Raw genomic sequence first — 6,232 nt, 5'->3', positions numbered from 1 at the left:
ACAAAGTGAAAAGTAGTGATCTAGTTTCTCTAAGTCCACTGACATTACTTCGTTTAAAAGAGAAGTTAATTAACTTGTATCAGTTTGCCTATTTCTTCATAAGAAATTGCCCTTCAACTCCAAACAATAAACCTTTAATATTGGCTATTATTATTAAGTTTCTGAGAATCAGGAATCTAAAAGCAGCTTAGTTGGGTGGTTCATTTTACTCTTTGGTACCTACATAATTACATAATTTGGTACAAACATACATAATTCTAGTCAACAGAGTTGATTAAAAGATTTTTAAATTTATTTATTTTTCCTCTTTTAATTTTTATTTTAAAATTGTGAGGTACAATTTAGGGTAAGGTATACAAATATTCATTGTGCAGGTACTCTTGTTGATGAAGTGTGCCCCCTCTACCCCCAGCAGATATTGACTACTGTCAATTCAACCTCCCCGCCCCCTCCCCCCACCCCATGCAATTTCCTGCTGCTGTCAATCCTTTTCTTATAGTATTATGGTAGTTGTTCAAGGTCCACTTATGAGTGAGAACATGTGATACTCAGCTCTTTGCTTCTGTGAGAGATCACTCAGTATTATAAACTCTAATTCCATCCAGGTTGCTGCAAAGTTCATGATTTTGTTCTTCTTTATGGCTGCGTAATAGTCCATTGTGTATAGGTACCACATTCTTTTTACTCAGTCCTCTCTTGATGGGCAGCATGGTTGGTTCCACGTTCTTGCTATTGTAAACAATGCTGTGCAGGTACCTTTTTTATAGAGTGATTTGAGTTCTTCCAGGTATATTCCCAATAGGGGTATTGCAGGGTCATATGGAAGGTCGATTTTTAGAACTTTTAGGAATCGCCACACTGATTTCCACAGAGGCTGTACTAGTTTACACTCCCACCAACAGTGTAGAAGTGTTTCCTTCTTGCCACATCCTCTCTAGCATCTGTTATTTTTCGAGTTATTGATGATGGCCATTCTGACTGGAGTTAGGTGGTATCTCAGTGTAGTTTTAATTTGCATCTTCTTGATGACTAGTGAGGCTGAACATTTTTTCATATCTGTTGGCTGCTCATATGTCTTCTTTTGAAAAGTGTCTATTCATATCTTTTGCCCACTTTTTAAAAAATTTTTTAAATTTTTAAATTTTTGCTACAAAACCCAAATACATTTATTAAATCTACTCTCAGCCAAGCAGTTAAATACAAAAATGTCTATAACTACAAAGTTCATAACCTGTATTTCTTAATCAGGGAATGCTAGGTAAAGGCAACTTCAGTTTCAGTGAGTAAGTCCTCCATTTCAAGTTGGTAGTCCTTTAGTTAGCAGTCATCCTTGGAAAACTAGAAAATGCTACTGCCACCCAGAATGTCCTGTTCCGACAGGTAGGCCCAGGGCTTGGGCACAGTGTAGCTTGCTATATGGTAAGCAGTTCACTCCATTGTTTCAGCAGCCTCCTCACCACCATCTGAAAGCTCTTCTTCACCCGACTCTTCCTCTAGTAAACAACTTCTTGTAACTGACTTCTGGATAGCTTCCCATTCTCTGTCAAAAGTGCAGTTCTGCAACAAGATCAACAACAGCCTTCTGTTGTACTGAATTAGGAACTTCTGACATGTTCTAATTGTACCTCCCACATGTAACATGTTGGAAAAAAAAGGGTAATGGTGTCCTTTGCTCTCCAAGTATGTGATGAAGGGAAGAGCTGACCACACAAGCTGGTAGAATTTCTTTCTGCATTGAAGTAGCACTATTCCAGTATAGGCATTGAGGTATTGAACCACAAAGCCAATTAAGCAAGCAGCCCAAAAGTCCCAGGCGATCATGTCCCGTACGAGGCCGCCCAGCACTCGGTCATCTAGGCTCAGGCAGCAGCAGGGGTCGTCAGACACCAGTTCACAGTGCAGGTGCCTGTGCTTGAGCCACACATCTTTTGTTGTCATCTGTGCTCATCTTTTGTCCACTTTAATAGGGGCTGTTTGTTTTTTCTTTTCAGCATGTTTGAGTTCCTTGTAGATCCTTGATGTTAGGCCTTTGTCAGACATGGAGTTGGCAAATATTTTTTTCCCAGTCTGTGGGCTGTCTCCTTGCTCTCTTGATGATTTCTTTGACTATGCAAAAGCTTGTCAGTTTGATGAGGTCCCACTTGTCTATCTTATCTTTTATGGCCTGGGCACTTCGGGTTTTGATCAGGAATTGGTTGTCAGTTCCAACATCCGTAAGAGTGTCTCCTGCATTTTCTAAGGTTCCTACAGTTTGAAGTTTTACATTTAGGTTTGTGATCCATTTAGAGATAGTTTTTGTGTATGGGGATAGGTAGTGGTCCTGTTTCAATCTTCTGCATGTGGTCAGCCAGTTTTCCCAGCACCATTTACTGAGTAGATTCTCCTCTTCCCAGTAGTGGGTGGTGGAGGCTTTGTTGAAGATGAGTTGGTTGAGAAATTGAGGTTTTGCTTCTGGAATCTAAATTCTATTCCATTGGTCTATATGCCTATTCTTGTACCAATACCAGGTTGTTTTAATTATTATTGCTTTATAATAAAGTTTAAAGTCTGAGAGTGTGATACCTCCTGCTTTGTTGGTTTTTTTTGTTTTTTTTTTTTTTTTTGCTGAGGATTGTTTTGACAGTTCTTGGTGGTTTATGTTTCCAAATGAATTCCTGTATTTTTTTTCTAGGTCTGAGAAGAATGTTGCTGGTAATTTGATGGGTATTGTGTTAAATCTGTAGATTGCCTTAGGTAAAATGGACATCTTAACAATGTTGATTCTTCGAAAACCATGAGCATGGAATATTTTTCCACTTGTTTGTGTCATCTTTGATTTCTTTGAGCAGTGCTTTGTAGTTTTCATTGTAAAGGTCTCTGGTTAGGAAGATGCCAAGGTATTTCTTTTTTTTTTTTTGTGGCTATTGTGAATATTGTGGAATTGTGTTTTTTATTTGGATTTCTGTTTGTTCATTATTGGTGTATAGAGATGGGATTGTCTTTTGTACATTTCTTATACCCTGAAACTTTGCAAAAGTCCTTTATCAGTGCAAGGAGGTTTTTGGCAGATCCTCTTGGGTTTTCAAGGTATACAATCATGTCATCTACAAAGAGAGATAATTGACTTCCTCTTTTCCTATTTGGATACCCCTGTTCACCTTCTCTTCTCTGATTGCTCTAGCTAGGACTTCCAAAACTATGTTGAACAGGAGGGGTGAGAGTGGGCATCCTTGTCTTGTTCCAGTTTTCAGGGGAACTGGTTCCAATTTTTGTCTGTTTAGAAGTATGCTGGCTGTGGGTTTCTCCTAGATGGCTCATATTTTGAGGTATGTTCCACCTATGCCTAGATGTTTGTTTATCAAGAAGGGGTGCTGAATTTTATCAAAGGCTTTTTCTGCATCTAATGTCATAACACGTGGTTTTTGTTTTTACGTCTGTTGATGTATTTAATTACATTTATGGTCTTACGAATGTTGAACCAGCCTTGTATCCCAGGATCCCAGGGATGAAGCCTACTTGGTCATGATGGATGATTTTTGAGATGTGTTGTTGAATTTGGTTTGCTAGGATCTTGTTGAGAATTTTAGCATCTATGTTCATCAAAGATACTGGCCTGTAGTTCTCTTTCTTTGTTGGGTCATTACCTGGCTTGGGTACCAATGTGATGTTAGCTTCATAAAATTATTTGGGGAGAGTTCCATCATTCTCAATCACCCGGAATCTATCAATAGGCTTGGTATCAGTTCCTTCTTGTATGTTTTGTAGATTTCTGCTGGAAAGTCATCTGGTCCAGGGTTGTTGTTTTTTTTTTTGCAGGTAGTTTTCTTATTACATAGTCAATTTCCTTGATTGTTATTGGTTTATTTAGGGTCTCAATTCCTTCTTGTTTCAACCTATGGAGGTCGCGTGATGTCCGAAAGTCCTCCATTTCCATTAAGTTTTCAAGTTTGTTTCCATATAATTGTACATAGTAGTCTCTGATAATCTTTTGTATGTCTTCAGGATCAGTTGTGACTTCACCTTTTGTGTTTCTGATTGAGCTTATTTGAACTTTTTCTCTCTTTTTCTTGTTCAGTCTGGCTAGGGGACCACCAATCTTGTTTATCCTTTTAAAAACCAGATTTTTGTTTCATTGATTTTTTTGTATTATCTTTTTGTCTTCTATGTCCTGGATTTGGGCTTTTATTTTGGTGATCTGGATTCTTCTGCTGAAGTTAGGATTTTGGTGGTTTTGCCATTCCAGCTTCCCTAGGTGACTTGTTAGGCTGTTAACTTGTGATCTTTCTATTTTCTTCATGTGTGTTTGTAAAGATATGAATTCCCCTCTTACTACTGCTTTCATGGCATCCCAGAGGTTTTGGTAAGATGTTTCTTCACTTTCATTTGTTTCCAGGTAACTTTTAATCTCTGTTTTGATTTCATTGTAGACCCAGGAGTTGCTTAGCATCATACTAAGTGTCCATGTCTTTGTGTGTTTGGGGGGAACTTTGTTGGTATAATTTATTTTTATTTTACTGTGGTATGAGAAGGTGCATGGCAAAATTTTAATCTTATGAAATTTGTTTATGCTTGAATTATGGCCAAGGATGTGATTGATCTTTGAGTACATTCCATGTGGTGATGAGTAGAATGTGTATTCTGGGGTCGTTGGGTGGAGTGTTCTGTAGGTATCAATTAAATTCATTTGTTCAAGACTCTCATTGAGGTTCTGGATCTCCTTTATGATTTTTTGTCTTGATGATCTGTCTAGGGTTGTGGGTGGGGTATTAAAGTCCCCAACTATGATAGTGTTAGAGTCAATCTCTTTTTCAAGTTTGACTTGTAGCTGCTTTACAAACATTGGTGCTTCTATGTTGGGTGCATATATGTTTAGGATGGATATTTCTTGTTGATGGATTGACCCTTTAATCATTATATAATGACCTTCATCTTTTTAAATTTTTGATAGCTTAAAGCGTATTTTGTCTGAGATTAAGATTGCAACTCTAGCTTTCTTTTGTGTTCCCTCACCTGAAATTTTACTTCCCATCCTTTTACTTTGAGTCTGTGAGTGTTCTTTCTGCTGAGATGAGTCTCTTGGAGGCAATATATTGTTGCCTCATGATATTTTATCCATTTTGCCATTCTATGTCTTTTCAGTGGTGCTTAGTTCATTCACATTCAGGCTAATTATTAAAATCTGAGAGTTTATCCCTGTTATTAGATTCTTATAGAGGTGTTGTTGTTCCTATTTGTTTGTTGTGTTTCTTTTGATTTGTGGGTTGATTTATGTTTGTTTTCAATCTTTTTCCTGCACTCTTGTGAAGAATGTCGTTGTTCTTTTTTCCCTTTCTTCTGTGTTTAATAACTTCTTAAGTGTTTCTTGTAGAGCTGGTCTAAAGGTGGTGTAAGTAGTTAGGGATTGAATGTCTGGGAAAGATTTTAATTCTCCCTCACCAATGAAACTTAATATAGCTGGGTAGGTTATTCTTGACTGAGATTGATTATGTTTGAGAACTTTGAAGATTGGGCTCCAAGCTCTCACAGCCTGAAGTGTTTCTGTAGATAAATCTGCTGTTATTCTAATTGGTCTTCCCCAGTAAGTAGTCTGACCTTTATCTCTTGCTGTCTTTAGGATTTTTTCTTTTATACCTACTTTGTTTAGACAAATTATTATGTGTCTAGGAGTTGGTCTTCTCATTTGTTGTCTTGCAGGGGTTCTCTGAATCTCTTGTGTTTGAATGGTCACATCACTGATGAGATAAGGGAAGTTTTCTTGAATAATTTCATGCAATGTTTGTTCCCAGGTGATCTCTATCTCTCTTTCTGCCTCAGAAAGTCCAATTACTCTTAGGTGCAGCCTCTTGAAGTAATCGCTCATCTCTTGAAGGTTTTGTTCTATCTTTTTAAGCTTTTTTCTGTGTTTTTGACAGTTAGTTCTATATTTTGGACCTCAAACTCTGAGAGTCTTTCTTCTGTTTGGCTAATTCTGCTTTCCAAGTTTATTAGTTTGTTATTTATTTCATTCATGGTATTCTTTACTGCTATTATCTCAGTTATCAACTCCTTCTTACTTTCCTCTTGTCTCTCCTCAATTCTTTTTAATCTCTCTATTAATGTCTTGATGTCTGAATTTGTAGTTTGAGATCAGTCATTCTGGGGGCTCTTCATTGTTTGCATTCCAAAGTATGTTTTGTCAGTGTCTCACCTTCTGGGGGTCTGTGAGAGACCCATATTCTTCTTTTGGCTCTTCTTCATTTGTGTAGATCTCCCC

General features: G+C 37.5%; 1 pseudogene; it reads right to left on the bottom strand.

The window, feature by feature from the left end:
• Positions 1-1,428: 1,428 nt before the first annotated feature.
• Positions 1,429-1,938, bottom strand: LOC103269966 (annotated as a pseudogene).
• Positions 1,939-6,232: the final 4,294 nt, after the last annotated feature.

Source organism: Carlito syrichta, unplaced genomic scaffold, assembly GCF_000164805.1.
Source record: "Carlito syrichta isolate Samal-C Ts95f unplaced genomic scaffold, Tarsius_syrichta-2.0.1 Scaffold309652, whole genome shotgun sequence".
Taxonomy (NCBI): Eukaryota; Metazoa; Chordata; class Mammalia; order Primates; family Tarsiidae; genus Carlito; species Carlito syrichta.
Note: the sequence above shows the minus strand (reverse complement) of the source record. Positions and strands in the feature narration are given on the sequence as shown.